The sequence below is a fragment of the Podarcis tiliguerta genome (assembly GCF_965153285.1).
Source record: "Podarcis tiliguerta genome assembly, chromosome: 4".
Taxonomy (NCBI): Eukaryota; Metazoa; Chordata; class Lepidosauria; order Squamata; family Lacertidae; genus Podarcis; species Podarcis tiliguerta.
Genome location: NC_139537.1, coordinates 62309883 through 62329492, shown reverse-complemented (window position 1 = coordinate 62329492; position 19610 = coordinate 62309883). Strand labels below are relative to the sequence as shown.

Below are 19610 nucleotides of genomic sequence, written 5' to 3'. Positions count from 1 at the left end.
AGTACATATTGCTTAGCAATGATACCTACACACCTGAAAATATCTTTCCAATTGTGGTTAGATCCTCCACACGTTTTCCAGACTATAAAGTGCATTCAACTTTCTTCACAGCCTAGCAGTCTTCTTTGAAAAGACCAAGAATCTTATGTGCAGACATTTCATTTAATGCATTTTGTTCAACACTTGTATGCTTGTGTCTGTTATCTGCACTGCTTTATGGTTTTAATGCTGACTTTACTATTTGTGGCTTTTACACTTTCCCCGCCGATCAAAGAGCGTTTGAATTAAACGAGGATTGGCTCAATATACACTACTAAAAATATTTGTACGTGTCCTTCCCATTCCTCTCATTCTTTAAGGACAAGGCATAAAAGATTTCTTAACATACAACATCCAATGAAAGGAAATACATCTCCTTCCCTTATGCACATTCTTTTTCAGCCACCTCATTTTTTTAAAATCAACATGAATTTCATCTTGGCAATTAATTGTAATTTTTCTATAACTGAACATTACTTTACATGAGCAAACAGGAATGTGTTATTGCTTTACCAACAGCCCAAATCTTACACTTGTCTGCTCAGATGTAAATCCCACTTAATTTAATGGGGGTTACTGTTACGTAACAGCATACAGGACTGCAGCCAAGGCACCAAGATAAGGGTTCCATTTCAGTGTGCCTAGTTTACTCAGCATAATAAACACAGTCAACATGAATGACTTAAAAATTCTGGAGTCTAGTTACATGATACAATGGATCAAATAGGAAAAGATTAAAAGCTTGGGCATTTCTTCCTCCAAAATTCCAAAGCCCACTAAGATACTATTAACTTACTATGTGTTTTGTTTTTAATTCTTATGATGCAAATTTAATTTCTTGTAAGCAAACAGACAGAAAATTGTATCCATAATATCATTTATATACTGTTGATTGCAAATTGTTCTTCCATAATCCTTGGGTTATTGAATATTATAAACAATGAAGGAATCTTGGTGGAAACCCTACGTTTCTTGCATTTAGTAGTCTCAGGATGACCCCATGTGGCCATAGCAGAGATTTGCACCTCATCATTTCCTTTGGGGCTGGAACCAGAAATTCAGTCAATGCAGTAACTTAGGAATCTGCTTTATTTTTACAGGGACAAATCACATGGAAATGCTTATGCAGTGGTACCTCGGGTTAAGTATTTAATTCATTCTGGAGGTCCGTTCTTAACCTGAAACTGTTCTTAACTGAAGCACCACTTTAGCTAATGGGGCCTCCTGCTGCTGCCGCGGCGCCGGAGCACGATTTCTGTTCTCATCCTGAAGCAAAGTTCTTAACCTGAAGCACTATTTCTGGGTTAGCAGAGTCTGTAACCTGAAGCGTACGTAACCTGAGGTACCACTGTAAGTGTGTCATCCAGAAGTATTACAACAATCAGCATACTAATCTACTCCAGGAAAAAAAATTGGTGCTTAATATTGGCATCGGGTGATTTTTTTTTTTAACATAATCATAATTTAGCTACTGTAATACTAGTCTAAAGAATTACATAAAGTTTAAACCTGCACTTTTAAAAGAATATTGTCAACATAAGAAGAATCTGCTCGATCAGGCCAATGGCCCATCTAGTCCAGCATCCTCTTCTCACAGAGTCCAGCCAGGTGCCTGGGGGAAGCTCATAAGCAGGACCTGTGTACAAGAGCACTCTTAGTGGGAGGGGGGAGAGCTGGGGGGGTGAATTCACATCCGGCAACTAATGTGCCCCTTGGGTTTCAGATAGTACATGAGTACTAGAAAGTCTAGGGCATAAATTTTCATGGCCCCCTAATGTCTAAGGTGGCTCATTTATCAAAAGTCATGTACAGTGGTACCTTGGTTTGCATACGTCTTGGTTTGCATACGTTTTGGATTACAAACACGTCAAACCCAGAAGTTTGTGTCCCGGTTTGCAACCTTTTTTTGGATTACAACCCAATTTTTTTGGATTACAATTTTTTTATTATTTTTTTGGAGGCCCCATTGGTGAAACTGTGCCTTGGGTTCCTTGGGTTACAACCTGTTTTGGTTTACAAACGGACCTCCGGAACAGATTATGGTTGTAAATCAAGGTACCACTGTATTCAGTGTTAACTCTGAAAGTGTATCCTCGATTCTGACCGAACTAAGCCTCCTATAGCATAATTACATTAGGCTTAGTTCGGTCAGAATTGAGTATACATTTCCAGAATTAACACTAAATACTGTAGTTAATTAATACTGTAGTTTTCTGTGTATAACAGGCTCCCGTGTATAAGATGATCCCTACTTTTAGGGACTCCAATTTAAGAAAATAGAGTGAGATGGCCCAGAGTTGTTCAGCTTTTGGGGAGGATTGCCCAGAGTTGTTGACCTTTTTTGGGAGGGGAATGCCGAATAACACTCACAAAACTCACTCAAACAGTCCAACTGCATCCCTAGACGGGCAACGGCTATATATTTAAAGAACTTATTGCTGTTGGTCTTAATGTTGTCAGCAATGTGCTCCTCAAATTCTTTAGTAGCATTCCTTACTGTCTGCTTGCAATTCTGGAGCGGTCAAACTTTGTGTTCTTAGAGATGTTGTGAGGATAAAATGGGGTAGGATGGGGAGGGGAAGAAACAGGCATGCTACCTTGGGCTACTAGGAGAAAAATGAAGGATAAATGTAATGAATGAAAATATAAACTGCAGATTAGCAGAATCTGAGAATGGTCTGCTTAATGAACGAACAAATGGTGAAATCAAGCAAGATGATATTCTGAAACTTCAATTCTTTTCAGGAGTCCCTGCTAGGAGGTTAGGCTTCATGTATCTAAGACTACATACGAAACCCACTGTCAGATTTTGGCTTATTCGATGTCATACTATATTAAGAACCAATTAAATCACTGCGGGTCACTAAGCTTTCAAATTTTAGAAGTTGTGTTAAATACAGAGCTATGACAGTCTGCTCTAGATTGTCAAGATATATATAAAACACTTTCAGCTGCTGAATAACTGCAACAAGACATAGGAGACTACTACAAGTGAAAAGACTGAGAAGAACCATTTTCTTTCAGTCACTAATTTACAAACTGCACAAGTCCAGAGTATATCAAATAAACGAATAGATGCATCTTTTTTTGCTTGCTTGTACTCTTTTAGTACACTAATTCCATACAGAAGGATCATCCAGTTTAAAATACTATGCAACATCCATACTATTTTATTCATCCGTACTGTGTGCCTGTTACCAGCTTGCTCAACTTTGCCTCGGTTTACACATGGGCTTGTTATGTCCAGGTTTGATAACTGTAATACACCTTACATGGGGCTGCCCTTGAAGACAGTTTGGATATTACAACTGGTCTGAATGCAGCAGCCAGAACACTAGGTGTTTGGAGCATGTAACACTTATTCTGTGCCATTTATGCTAGCTGCCTATTCGTTTCTGGGCTCAATTTAGGATGCTGCTTTTATCCTTTAACATTCTAAACCAATGCTGGGGGACCTTTGGTCCTTCAGAAGTTTCTGGACCACAGCTACCATCATAACTAACCATTGGCTGTGTTGGCTGGGACTGATGAGAACTGGAGTCCCAACAACATCTGAAGGGACAAAGGTCCCCCAGCTCTGTTCTGCAGGACCACTGGGAATATTTGGGATGACTAAGCATCAGCATTAACTAACTAGAGATAATACATATTCAAACTTAAGTTATTCTTGGAGAAAGAAAGTGGAAACTTTCACTCTCTTCCTCTCATAAGCATTTAGACTAGAGCAACAGTATTAAATCTAAAACTTTATGCTCCACCTTCCTCTAGGCCAGGCTTCCTCAGCCTCGGCCCTCCAGATGTTTTGAGACTACAATTCCCATCATCCCTGACCACTGGTCCTGCTAGCTAGGGGTCTTGGGAGTTGTAGGCCAAAAAATATCCGGAGGGCCAAGTTGAGGAAGCCTGCTCTAGGCCTATGGGGAACACAAAGTTGTAGATTTAATATACAGTACAGTTGCTCCAAATACGTTAAGACCTGTTGGCCATGCCTTGCCCGATGTGTCTTCAGCACTTAGCTTATTACACTCCAATAGTTCCTCTTGCACCATATATATTTTCCCCATTTCTCCCTGCTCTTCCCCACAGGCTGCATTTAAGCTCACTGTCAATACTAGAAGGAGGAATTAAATGTCAGTGAACTAGAATAAGTGAGAAACTGGCATTTTATTCCACCAGGTTACTCCTAACCCTGATAGGGTGACAACTAAGTTTTGGGGTGACGGGGAGAAACATATTCAATTATGGGGCAGGATGAAGCATAATAAATATATGGAAACTTAGGTAGAAGTACTTTGAATACTAGTGAAAATGGTCACATGAGAAATCCAAATACTTGAAGGCAAAGCCTTAGGAAATAAGTGTCATACTATCAATACTGAAGGTTGGCTGAACAGAACTAATGAGGAAGTCTTATTACACTAAGTGAGCTAAGAAGGACACGATATAACATAATCATTCTGACCTTGGTATCATTAGCACACTAACAGAAAATTTAGTATTGAACACCCTTCTGTAAAATTAGTGGAATATTTACAGTAAAGGTTTACATTAGGCAGAAATTAATGTAAATTTGTTATCCATCTCTCTCCTGCTTCTTGCTGGCAAATATTGTCAAGGAAGAGTCCACTAAAAATGGCTTTAAGGTTACCACTATGGTTTGTGTGTGTGTGCTACAGCCCAGCAGGAATAAGACACTATTAGTGGGTGGCAAGAAAGTTCCCTTTAGAAAAGGAAATTATTGTCCAACTGAAAACAAAAACAAGCAAAGACTTTAACAAAATAGATCCATGCAGACAATAAGGGGAGCTAAAAATGAATGCAGGCAAGCTGGTAGTATTCTATACAATAGGTCCTCAAATCTTACCTTCTTCTCAAGGGTTACCATGCAGTATAGTGAAATTTAATGTGACAATTATTTAATTTGTTATTGTACTTTCAGTACACAAAGCTCTCCGGTTAGTTAACACAAAACATGTACCCCCCCCCAAAATGTACACACACACACACACAATTAAAAAGACAACAACACCAGCAAATAATACCAACCAAGCAAATAGTTTTAGAAACTGGGATAGGAAAGCTAGGAGCCCTGTGGCTCCTGGGACCCAGGTTGTGGGTGCCAAAACAAAATGCCTAGGCGCCATTATTATTATTTTTGCTGCCACGCTAGCAGACCAGGCAGCCCAGCAGCAATAATATATACACATACACACATGCTACCAGGCTTATCAGGTGGTTTGCAGGGTAGCGCTGCAGCAAAAGACACGTCTTTTGCTATCGTGCTACCCTGCAGAAACCTGATTCATCAGCAGCTATTGATTGATTGATTGATTGATTGATTGCTGCCAGGCAAATCCGGTGGTTTGCAGGGTAGTGTGGCAGCAACAATGTGTGTCTTTTTCTGCTGCTGTGCCCAGCAGACAAGGTGACTGCAGCCAGGCAAATGGAGATGCTAGACACCAAGGGTGGTATCCGAACATCTCCGTCCAGTTGCAAAAGGCCGGCTGCCTGTTGCAAAATGTGACTGGTGCCTCCTAATTTTGAATGCTTGGCAAATACATAAACAGTGACTAAAAATACTTACTTACAAACAAACAAACAAACAAACAAACATACCTTCTGTCCATTTAAGACTATAATTGTAAGTCACACTTACTAGGTCCACTGAACACACTGGGGTTTTTCTAAGAAAACATAGAATCATAGAATTGTATTCATAGGACTATGTGACAATTACTTACGTTTGGGGTTTCTACAATACTGAATTTCTGAAACTCCTTTGGCATATATTGTGCCAAGCTACTTATCCAACTACCACAAATATGCCAAAGCGCCATATTCAGAGGTCCGCACATCTTGACTGCCTGAAGGCATCATCTTTGATGTTGCACAGCTTTTGAAAGTGCTTCAGGTGTTTTCAAGATCCAGTAAAACTGCGGGGGGAAACCTCTGGCTTCCTCCTCAGCTCTCAGCTCAGAAGCAGTGGAGGGTGTTAGGACTGGCTGTGCTGGATTTTTGAGAGCCTCATATTTCTACAGAATGGGGTTTTTCATCAGATTAGATTTTTAAAATGCTCTTGCCCGTATTTGTAGATTCTGGTCCATTTGGGTACTATTACTATCATATGCAATGGTATTATTTCTGGCCACTTGCGATAGCAGCAAAATAAAATTACACTGTGGGCAACACACTATGTTAACCCTGTTAATGAACATAATAACAGGCACAATGATTGTCATGGTAGAGATGGCAATTTGAGTGTACTTATTTTTCTGGAAATTCAAGATAAGTAATATGTGTTCACAGAAACTAAAAAAAACACCCCTAAAGTAGTTATTAAATTTAACTGCAAGAGCTTTCAAATGCAGAGTTCGCAATGCTCTGTTGCATCTGTTGTGACAAGCTACTCAGTTTAAAAATAAATAAATCCCCCTGTATATATATTTTTTGTTTAAGCAAATTATGTGTTACTATCAAACTTTCTCATTCTTGAATTTCCATAATATATGAACACAAAAAGCCAATACAATAGTCTTGCTACATCAGAGGATCATACAGGTTTAAGAATTAAAATATCCAATTGAAAAATCAATAAATGTACATTTTGACCAAGTCATGTATATTTTCTTGAAACTGTTAATGGAATGGAACATTCCATTTGTATTATTTAAATCTTCATTTTTATACACTGCAAAATAGTTACTAGTCCAAGATCTGCACCCAAAGAATTATACGAAGTCAGACCTCTTATAACTCCTAATGAAACTGTGGTAAGAATCAAAAGCAATTTGCTGTAGGCTGGATCACACTAGCGAGAGTAAACTAGAGCTAAGCAAAGCAACTACAGAATGAGGGCTGTATAAGATCTGAGTGCTAGAAATAGAAGATAACTTCATCATTCATTTCTATCATAGGAAAAGTTGTTTTTCACAGCACAGGTGGTACCTACAACTGTTTTCTGTGGACCAGTGATGCTAACTTTAAAATCTGAATTCCCTCTTCTATCATTCCCATCTGTTAACTATAGGAAAATCAGAGTTGCTAATGCAATATATATTCTTTCATACATACTATTCTTTTCCTAAACTTGTATTTCACTCATGTGCCTAAAATCATCCAAAAGCAGCCTATAACAGGCTGGTCTGATATGGCCAAATCACCACTACCTCAACGAGGTTTTCAGTGAAAATTTCTCTATAAGGAAATCATTCCATCTCAAAACTGCAATGAAGTTAGAAAAAACACAGTTTTCCCTACACCAATTAAAATAATGTTATGAGTTTGGGATAAGGGGTTCTGGCTGCATGCTGAGACCATTCCAATTCCTAGATTCAGCAAGTGTTAAAATCTAAACAAAGATAGACAATTCCTGGAATAACCAGGCTAGCTTCCTGGTGAAGAAACGGCCTAAGTATGAGTCGCTAAGGAGTTGTCATGGCTGCTTGTTGCCAGCCACGTATACTGCAGCATGATAACAGTCTTACAATTTTATAATATAATATAATATAATATAATATAATATAATATAATATAATATAATATAATATAATATAATAATATATAAATAATCCTCAGGTAGTTTAATTCTCCCTTTTATTTACTTGGAAGTACGGTAGATCAAGCTATTTTAAATCCTTTACCATTAATGTTCATTTTATCAAGCGTATTTAATAAATTCAAAAACGTTAGAACATTAACTGTTACAATTTTGCTTCACCACATGGCCACTTGATGGCCCTCACAGGACCCTTTGTCCTCACCACATAACCATTTTCACAAAATTTCTAGCTACCGGACCAGTCTTGCCTTATTTACAAGGCAAAACCAGGAAGCTTCCATTTATTAAAGCCCACATCCTTAATGGATGGTGAAAACAAATTTACAAAACTTGATATTTGAGTAATTAAATTATCTGTTTCGGATGATTAGCTAAACACATCTCTTTGAATTCTGCTGATTATATTAATCTGCACAGGTTTAAGTATATTTTTATTGCAGTTCTATATTACCTTTTAACACAAATGCTCCCAAAGCAGTTTATATACAATTCGGGAGTACATTACGTATACAAAGTTATAAAATATTTTGAACAACACACACAGAAAAGCACACATTTCCAGTTAAATCCCACATATCTGGAAAAATGTGTTTTTGCTTTTCTCTAAAACAAGACCAAGGAAGAACACAGATATGCTGAAGGACTGTAATCCATAGTTGCAGAGCCACCACCGAAAAGGCTTTGATCCTTGTAGCACAGGGACAGAGAACCTATGGCCTAGCAGATGTTGTTGGACTGCAGGTTCTCCAGCCTTGTTCTAGCATATCATCTCAGCTCCCAGAAAGAGCTGAGAATTGTCAGTAGATCTTAGAATGGGGGTGTGAGGAAGAGACAAGAGGCATTCTTCAACACAATCATGATGATTTGAACTTTAAAGGCTATAAACCGCACTTTCAGAAAAACTTACAAGATGAGCAATGGAGATGTTTCGGAATTTTGCAACATGCTCAAGTCTGATCATAAAAAGCAGTAGATTTCTGTACCAGCTGAAGCTTCCAGGCCATTCTCAAAAGGACGACCCACATAAGAGTACATTGCAGTAGCCCAATTTGGAGGTCACCAGGTCATGAATGACACCAGCAAGCTTCTCGACAATTTTCATAAGTCATGATATATAACTTCCATGATGAAGACACTAGAAAATTGTTGCCTTGTGAGAAATTTTCCGAAAGGTGGGATACAAAAGTATTTATTTAATAAACTGCACATTCAGCAGAATGCAGAATCAATATCAATACTTGTTGACATTACAACAATTATTGGTGATTAAAATGAGAGAGGGTTGCCCCCCAGTATCCATTATATCCATATTACTCTGAACAGGAGTGGCTAAATGGATAAAACCCGGTAAAATGCTTGATTCATGGTTCTGTACTTCAGACTTGGAAAACCAGATACATCCTACAATGAAGATCTCTTCACAGATAGAGGTGTTTTTTTCCTTACAAAAAAGCAAACAAAGCTCTAATTAAAACCATGACTGTTTAGTTACCCTCAATAACGCTGTGCTACAGAACAAACCACTGTATTGCTTTCAAAAACACACTTTCAAGCTCATAATCTGCTGGCACAGCATTTACTCAGCAATGCTGAATTGACATCTCTTACAGGGTGCAAGATAAGGACTAACCTTGAGAAGACTTCAGAGACTAATGGAAGGCCAAATGTACTTAACTGATGTTCTTAAATAAATATAAATAAATAAATGAAACATATCACAACATGAGCAGTGTGTTTTAGAATCTTGTTTTGAAATTTAAGACTTCTATTTCAATCACAATGAAAAAGTGTCTCTGAAGTCAGTGTTACCCAAACACCCACCTTGGAAATTTAATATACCATCAATGACAAAAAACAACAACCAGGCTGACACAAACAGTTAAGGGCATATTCAACATAGGGTTTTATTTACTTTTTTATTGTATCCTCTACTAAAATAATTATTCATCTTGGCATGTATACGGATGCACTACTAATATGTAAAGGGAGACAGCTGAGTTTGGACTAGAACAATGTGTTAGGTTCTGACTCAATATCATTTCCCTCTTTTATATAACCAAGAACTAACCAACACCCACATTTATTAGTTCAGGCGTCATCATACATTACTAAATAAAGCAATACGCTTTCTCCCTCACTTCTTGCTATATAATTAGTGTGAAACAAGTCACCCATTTCTTTGATGTTGTTGCTTTGTTATTTTAAACATGTGAACTGAAACAAACTGAAAGTTTATGAAGTGCTAACTCTGTTACAACAATCTAAGAAATTATGACTATTAAACACAAATTCACAAAAAAACCCAAAGTGTATGAACAGGTAGCAGTTAAAATACAACCTTGCTTGAACGCTTTTGATTCTAATTTGTTTTCTTAATTGGCTGACTAATTATTTTCTTAGCAGGATTTCCCAAAATGTTCATTAGCCATCATAAAACATGTGCAAGGTGAGCTTCAGAGGTGCTCTGAGTGTGGCATTCTCATTCTTCCATATCTACAGCAGGGCAGTCCACCCTCTCAGACCAAGTGGTCCGCAAGAGTACACAGAACCAGCCGCTGAATTAAATTTCCATATCAGAAATTAAAGTGTCCGCAATATAGTTATTATTATTTAATATACGCAATTAGTATGTTTAATTGAATATCTATAATAAAATGAATATATTTAATATATTCACTTAGTAAAGAAAACTGAATACACAAACAGATGTATGTGCTTTTGTTAACAATGCTGCCAAAACAGGTGCTGCTCAGCTTCTCTGCCAGGTTAGCGGGACAGTGAGTGAGCAATGGGCTGCTGCGGCAAAGGGTGCAATGGAGGTGGCTCCAGAGAAGCTATACTGCCAATGTCACCAGTGGGTGACCAAAGCAGCATGGTGCGGACTCCATCTCTCGGAGCCAGCTGTGCAGGTACCCTGCAAGGACACTACAGAACAGCATGGCCTGCAGCCACCCCTTCCCTTGTCCACCAAGGGCCAAAAAGGCCTTACAGGCCACATGCGGCCAGCATGTAGGACCACCCTGATCTAGAGCCATTTATTCTGCAAGCCATTCTGTCTTGCACCTGTCTTCCTCCAAGGTATTCAGTACATTAAAGAATGACCACTTTTGATTTATTTGAGGTTCATGTACCTTGCAGGACCCAACCACTGTTAAATGGAACAATCTATATGGCTTAGCAAACCATAGTTAATGGAACAAAACCTTGACTTCCTATGGTTTACTTGGCATGAAACAGCCATGATCCCCAGCTCTGACACAATGCTAAGTCAGGGATGGTGGTTTGTTTCTCTGGTGCATTAATGTGGATGAGCAAGGAAGATGAGATCAGCATGTTAACAGGAAACCATTAAATATGGTTTATTATGGTACACTATGCAGATAAGACCAATGTGACTTGGGAATGCTTCTTTAAATCATATATTCTTCCACCAAAACCCTAATTCACAGAGGCAAGAACTGCAAACTTGTGAGGTCTTCCTTTGGGGCAGCCCTTGCTACTGGAGCAGGGTGAATATAGTGATTCAATTTCTAGTGGCAAGCCAGCAGTCCTTAGGCATTTTAAGCTAGCTGTTTTATTATGAAATGCAGGTAGAGCGGTATACTCAATGCTCCACGTGCCAGCCTCCTTCTCTGCCTCAAGTCTCAAACAGAGATTAGAACCACTCATTAAACTATCAACAGCGTAACTGCAAAAGTGACTAGATTTCAAACCAAGACAAAAAACAGAATAAAAAACAAAACAACCTGGATAATCCAACATGTAAAAACACTGACAAATATTTCTGATGTGTTACAGGGCATATAATGTCACCTTTGAAGTATGCAGTCATATAAGGTATACATAAGGTATAACGTTATATAAAACCCTTGCTTCTACTTGACAAATTGTTCAAACTCACTGAATCAGATAGCTATCCATGTATGTTGGACAACTTCCCCCTTTTAAAAATCTGTTGAAAGCACTTTTAGCAGGAAGCATCTTATTTCAGAATCAAGAACTTGTTTTCTTGCTGATGTAATTTTGTTTTGTTTTGCATCTTTGTTACACTCAGATCACTATGGTTTTTATAATATACTTATCATGAGAAAAGGACAAGTAGACTACAGCGAACTCCCCATTTGTGCATGATTGACATGTGTCCGACCACGGATATGCGAGTCCTTTTCAGCACCCCAAAGGGGCAGGGGGTGGAGTCAGAACCGGATAGGTTTATGCACATCCCACTGATGCGCACAGTGCCCGTAAACGGGGATTGCCTGTGTACTAAATTTGAAAAATACAAGAGTTACCATTTACTTGTATTGCAGTGACTGTGGTAGGATTAGCACTCTTGCCCTATAGAACTTAAAAAAAAACACTTGAAACAAAAAGTTGACTTTTTATAGAGGTCAATTCCCCTTGGGTATTTCTGTCGAAGAACTAAGCTTCCATCAGAGTTATTCAAATTCAGTGTCTGCATAGTAGGTACTTTGCTACAGGCACTCCTTCCACATCAAGCTTCAATTAAGCCTTCATTAAAAGCAATGATTTCACCTCATGTAACTCCCTACTTTCCCTTTGATGAGAAGCCTTGTGGCAGAATGACTGCACGAGCCTGAACCTTCCTTCACAGTTTGTCAGTTAAATTTCTGGCAGTTTTACACACTTGCTTTTATAACAACTGAACAAATTCATTCTGTGAAAAAGAAGACAGATGAGCTAAAGGAGTAGTCTTGACCATCACATGCTGTGGTAGATGTTCTACTGTGGCACGCACAAAAACTCTTGTGGCACCTTAAATACGAGTAAATTTATTGTGGCTTAAGTTTTCATGAGCCAGAACCCTCTTCACCAGCTGAAAACTGTGGTCAGCTTGGTGTTATACACCCCTTGAATAAAAAGAGAATACAGTGGTACCTCTAGTTATGAACTTAATTCATTCCAGAGGTCCGTTATTAACCTGAAACTGTTCTTAACCTGAAGCACCACTTTAGCTAATGGGGCCTCCTGCTGCCGCTGCACCGCCAGCACACAATTTCCATTCTCATCCTGGGGCAAAGTTCTCCACTCGAGGTAACTCTTCCAGGTTAGCAGAGTTTGCAACCTGAAGCATTTGTAACCTGAGGTGTTTGTCGCTCGAGGTACTACTGTAAAACTTGTTTAAACAAAGCAAGGTTTAAAATTTCAAGTGATGGAAGAGAGGAGGTGTAAGTATGCATATGTAAGTAGTTAAATTTTATTGTATGTATTTATTATATTATTATTTTCTAACATTATCAGCTGCTTTGGGCATGCATTGCCATGGATGAATTTCAATGCTATTTTACATGTTGTTAATTTATTGCATGCACTGTACAGTGGTAGCTCAGGATGCGAATGGGATCCGTTCCGGAACCCCGTTCGCATCCTGAAGTGAATGCAATCCGCAACTGCGTGTGCGTGAGTCGTGATTTGCCGCTTTTGTGCATGCCACCATTTTGACCATCTGCGCATGCGCAAGCAGCGAAACCCGGAAGTAACGCGTTCCGTTACTTCTGGGTTGCTGTGGAGTGCAACCTGAAAGCGCTCAACCTGAAGCAACCTGAGGTATGACTGTACTTTTATTGCACTTTACTTCTGTAAAAATATGTATTAATGTTGGGATAAAAAGCAGATTAATAAATGATACCATGGAAAATGAAGATAACACATGTCACTGTACCTCACCAAGAATGTGTGTTCATTTGTTGTATTTTCAGACAAGAGAAACTAGATAATCCGTTCTTATCCATGGATCTTTCTACGTTCAGAATCACAAGCTATGTAAACAACTGAATATTTTAATACTAAGGAGCAATGGGAATGAGAGAGACATGATCTACCAACATTAACATGCATGTCTTCTGCCAAGAGCACCAACAGAATGTTTTCAAGCCTATGCTACTTCAGGAAAAATTGTGATGTCACGTGCAAGCTACCAGTTCAAACAGCAATTAAATTATCAAGTATTAAGTTTCAGCCAGTCCCAAATGGCAAACATTGAGAGTGGCTTTAGAAACAGGAGCTAACAAAACGTTAATAAAAAGCTGAAACAGAGACACAGACTTAAAACTCTAATAACCTAACCAATAACTTATACACGGACTATGAACCATATGGTGCAGATATTACTGCAAATTTATTATGCTATTTTTGTGATATACAAATGAGATAAGAAGACTTGGTCTAGTTATTTGTATTATGTATTAGTCCTATGATCCTTGTTTATAAAACCCAATTAGAAAAACCTCTTATAACCTAGATAATCTAGGTTGCATACATCGTCCATAGATCCTTATGCTTCTACAGTGGTACTTCTGGTTGCGAACGGGATCCGTTCGGGAGTCCCGTTCGCAACATGAGCAGAATGCAACCTGCATCTGCACGTGCTACATCTGCGCATTATGTCATTTTGCGCATCTGCGCATACGGAGAAATCCAGAAGTAATGCTTTCCGGTACTTCCGGGTTGCCGTGGGACACAACCTGAAAAAACGTATTATAAAGCAAACGCAACACGAGGTATGACTGTACACAGAACTGTAGATTCTACCTTCTTCAGAATATTTATATGATCATCATCAATTTGAGTTATTAACTGCCATTCATCATAAGGTCCCAGAGTTGTTGGCATCTGTTTATCTCAAGAGACAATGGAGTGTGCCTATGGGCTGAAGTGGCTGTGTTAGCAGCACCAAAGTGATTTCCTTTGGGCACAAGCCTGGGTAGCGAGTATGGAAGTCCTGGTCTTCCCAGACCACAAGACTTCCCTCCTGGCCTCGCCGGTCTGGTCCAAAGGAAAACAGAGCAATACGTTTGGCAACAACTTGGCAGCAGGGGTTGCCGGAAGGAGGCGTATAAGGCACCATCCAACTGTCTTAGGGACTCCACTCTGGAATTGTGTAAGGTGTTTGACAGAACTTAACTGCTCACTAGGCAAAAGAAAAGAAGCCAAAGGTATTGGTGGCCAGACAGTGTAAAGATCCTGATGTTCCCTTTGTAGCTATTCAGCTCAAGCAAGGTCAACTTCAAACAAAATACTGTAATGTGACCGAGTTGCCCATATGAACAGTTTTTATCAGTGCAACATAGTAGACGGTGCAAGCCAGCTTTTAACTTCTTGCCTTAAAATGCTGCAAGTGCATTTTCCTTGGAACTAATCATGCATTGGCACAGCTGTCAGATAAATTCACTGGAGCATGTGGGAGTTTGCCTGGAATTCTAATGTCCAATCTTTTTTCTTTTTTCCTTCTTTTTATTTAAAAACATTCAGGGCTTTTAAAATTTTCTCCTGGAAAAAAGAGTTCACAACACACACACACACACACACACACATATATATCTAAATCTCCATATTAGTGCTACGTGCTCCTGTTAATGTCTAGGACTGGTGTGAAAAAGCTCCTTATGATGCAGGAGCAGGTCTCCTTGATAAACCCAACTGCACCATTACTTGGATGTTTTTTAAAAAGGAAAGTGGAAAACCTTTACAGGAAACAGTTAAGGTTACTGACAAATTTTCAAGGTCTAACAGGTAAAACTGAACCTGCTACACAGTCTATGGGAAGGTAGTACCAATGGGCATTCCTTGACTTTTCTGTGTTTCACCAGCAAACAACCTTCTTTTTAAAGGAGGAAGATGCTGCTCCACGTTATAAACTGCAGCCATGATCAAATGGATTGTTTCAGCTCCAAACTAAATTGATTTTGTTATGATGAATAGAAGAAGGCAGTTGCCGAGACGGAATTGATTACCGCTCATCAGGAACAGTTGGGCCCCTCAGAAGAACTGTATACGTTTGAAATCAATATAATACATACGAAGGGAAGCAAGAGTCAGTTAGTTCTGGCAGGTTGAAACTATATCCTTGGTGGCTTTCCAGCTCTGATATGGCACAGACAATATTGCTGTATTATAATCTTGACTCATACCAATATTAGCATTTAGAGTTAATTAGTATAAAGAATTGCATGTCCTCTCTCTTTCAAAGACAGTATATATTCTAACATTTCAGAAGCAATGCATAGAATACGTCCTAAACACAATTGGAGTTGTTTTTCAAAAAAAAGACTCAAGTTTTCTGCATTTGAGAGCATTCCTTTCACAGTACGGTGAAATATAATGATCAGCTAGTTTTGAAAATGATATGTAAATATTATTACACATGGGCATCTAAAACCATGCATGTTAGTGAGAGTCCCCCCTGCATAATGAAAAGCTTCAATTACCATCTCACACTAACAAAATTGCATACTCCTGGCAAAATACAAGTGACAGGAAAAGGTGGGGAGAAGCCTAGCAACCACTTACAGCTATAGCAAGGCTCTAAAGTTTGCAAATGTCATTACATTAATTGAAAATATGGAAAACCTGAGATGAAATACAATACCCAATCAAAGTTAGAAAAAGAAGTTCTCATTAATGAGAACAATATGGAATGAATGTCTACTATTCAAAGAGAAAAAGCCACAATCCCAGCCAAGTTATTTATTTTTTTAAGTGTGCGTGCGCACACACATATATCAATGATACTCACCTGAATTCATACCTGACTGAATGAGGCTTGCCTACTTTTTCAGCAAAGCTTTTGCTAACCATCCTAACATCAGAGAAGCTGGCTGCCCCCTCTTTGAATTTGACTCTAGCCCCATCCCTATTTGTCCATTCTCTACATCTGCCCCATCCTGTATCATTGTTATTTATTCCATTTATATACCACCCTTCATCCATCTTACAATAGACCAAAAACTTAACTATACACACAAACCAATTGAACAATAGTATAACATACTAAAACTGGAACAATTACCAAATCACGGCAGCCAATACAGCCGTGATAAAAACTGCAATTCCTCTAAGAGTCATATCACAATGTTCTATACATCTCCTGACCTACTTTCTAATTTTAATAATTTTTAAAATCGTAGGAGTGAAGCATACCCTAAAGTGCCATTTACAAGTAATTCTTTCACATAGTAAAAGGACTGTACTATTTCATTAACATTCCCAAACATTTCTGTAACGTAAATATTCCAGTGAAGACAAAAGTTTTGCTTTTTCAATTTGTTCCATACTAAATATTAAAGAAATGTGTTTTTTTTACAGTGCAACCCTTTAATACACACGGAATGGATGAAAAAATGTGTGATGTGTATTGCCTACATAAACAGGCTTATATTATATAAAAATGTTAAGTTTGGTAAATTGCTCAGTAACCTATAAAACCACCATCAAGGGAAGCTCTAACTCCTTAAACCTGTATAGTGTTAGTGAATTCAGCTGAACTATCCAGTGAAGAAGTCAGTGAGTAGCTGAGGAAGGTGCACACACACATTCAGCTATGACAAAGAAATCTGGTCATTCTTCCTAATATATTACAGGGGCTGGGGGTCTCTTGCAATGATATAAAAATGGAAGCATGCTTTCTTTCAGGCAACATATTAGTGCTGATCAACTACAAAGGTTAGCATTTTAATAATGTACTGTAATTCTTTATTTCAAATAGATGAGCTGAGCAACTTCCTGAACATCTTTCATACTGATGATCCTGCATTACCAGCTGAATGTTGTATTCAGTAGGGAATTCCCACAAGCTAATCTGCAAATCACACTGAACTAAATGAAATCAAGAACACTAAGGCTGAAATCCTATGCACAAAGACCCTGCCGAACACCGTGAAACTTTCGTCTGAGTAATCATGCATAAGATTGCACTCTTAATTTTCAGTAGGATTTCTGACCTTACGCTTGCTTCTGACAAAGCCAGAATTCATAGTAAAGCGAATAATGCAACCAAGAAGGCATGGTTTTGTATACAACTACTGCTTGTATTTTCCACAGAACATGTGAAATAGGAATTCCAGAGTAACAGATTAAATAAAAGATTGTGGTTTGTGTTCCTAAAATAGCTCATACAACACAAATGTACCTGTCTAAAAGTTCATTGTAAGCCTGGATTTACAGGGTGGACCAGGAGAGACGCACACCATGCGCTTCAGCCTGTTGTATTTAATGGCTACTTGTGAAAATAATAGTTTACAGGGAAATGGTGTGCCTAACTAACTCAACTAAGGCTGGATCCAAAGGTCAGCTTTTAAACCCAAACATCTCACATACTTTTTCAATTTATCAAATGCTACAGGCATATATATATATATATATATATATATATATATATATATATATTTCCTCAGCTCATGGCTAATCAGTGCTCAGAGGATGAAGGAACATAGAAACAAATAGACTTGTTGGAATCTGTTTATAGAAAATAAAATATGAATGACACAAAATATCACTGTGACTTCCTCTTCAGAGAGATGCTGAACTCCTTTTCTTTAAACAATATTTTGGTCAATTGATAGTACAGTAGTACAGTAGTTAGTTTTTGCTTATTATATTGTTGTCGTTTAGTCGTGTCCGACTCTTCGTGACCCCATGGACCAGAGCACGCCAGGCACTCCTGTCTTCCACTGCCTCCTGCAGTTTGGTCAAACTCATGCTGGTAGCTTCGAGAACACTGTCCAACCATCTCGTCCTCTGTCGTCCCCTTTTCCTTGTGCCCTCAATCTTTCCCAACATCAGGGTCTTTTCCAGGGAGTCTTCTCTTCTCATGAGGTGTATGGGAGCCTCAGCTTCAGGATCTGTCCTTCCAGTGAGCACTCAGGGCTGATTTCCTTAAGAATGGATAGGTTTGATCTTCTTGCAGTCCATGGGACTCTCAAGAGTCTCCTCCAGCACCATAATTCAAAAGCATCAATTCTTCAGCCATCAGCCTTCTTTATGGTCCAGCTCTCACTTCCATACATCACTACTGGGAAAACCACAGCTTTAACTATATGGACCTTTGTTGGCAAGGTGATGTCCCTGCTTTTTAAAATGCTGTCTAGGTTTGTCATTGCTTTTCTCCCAAGAAGCAGGCGTCTTTTAATTTTGTGACTGCTGTCACCATCTGCAGTGATCATGGAACCCAAGAAAGTAAAATCTCTCACTGCCTCCATTTCTTCCCCTTCTATTTGCCAGGAGGTGATGGGCCCAGTGGCCATGATCTTAATTTTTTTGATGTTGAGCTTCAGACCATATTTTGCGCTCTCCTCTTTCACCCTCATTAAAAGCTTCTTTAATTCCTCCTCACTTTCTGCCATCAAGGTTGGCTTATTGTATAGGGTAGGGTTTTTAAAGTCAAGAACGTGAACACACATATACATTTGAAAGTGACAGGGCTTTTGCTGCCATCTTTAACTAACTGGTTTACTGTGCAATGGGCTTGAAGTGAAGGAAATGAATTTAAAACAATTAATGTAGTGACTATTCAGGAATTTGTATTAGATACCCATAATGAATCAATGTAGGTCACTACCTACAAAAGCTTGTGTCACAAGAAGTCACAAAAATGCTATCACACTACTGTAGCACTGAAACTTTTCTAAAATTTGCATGAAGCTAGTCATCCTTTAGGGCAGTGTTTCCCAACCTGTGGGTCATGACCCACAAATGGGTCACAAAGCCGGTGAAAGTGGGGCACAGACACAGGTAAACCCAAAATAATTGCTTTTAATCCTTAACAAGCATGATGAATACTACTTACAACTGTGTCTCTTACAACTTGCAACCAAACATTGGAAGTGTGTGAGTCTTACATTCTAACATTTGGGAACTGCTGGCTGGGGGCAGATGCGGTGATAGTTCACGAGAAGGTACTCAATAAAGGGAGTTTGTTTGAGTGACTATTACAGCTCTCCTTTGATGCACAGGAATATCTTCAAAGCAGATGGTTAGTATTCTTAAAAGGTTATTCAGTTTTGTTGTGGGAATTTAAGTTCTCTAAACGTTTCAACAAATTTCAATTAATAGGGGTGCTTTGTGTAAATTTTTGATTTTATGCCTCAAGCAATGGTGATAAAATAGGTAATCTTATAATTAAAATGGCCCAAAGTAACTGTCACCAAAGACACAAAGTCCAAAATTCTTGTGATAATAAATTGACGGATTGCCATACTAAGGAAATTTGGACTTG

At 38.6% G+C, this 19610-nt stretch overlaps 1 protein-coding gene across 5 annotated transcripts in view; it reads right to left on the bottom strand.

Moving 5' to 3' along the window:
- The window catches only part of MAP7D2 (MAP7 domain containing 2), a 48016-nt gene that overhangs the window by 26394 nt on the left and 2012 nt on the right, over positions 1 to 19610 (bottom strand). The window lies entirely within an intron of this gene.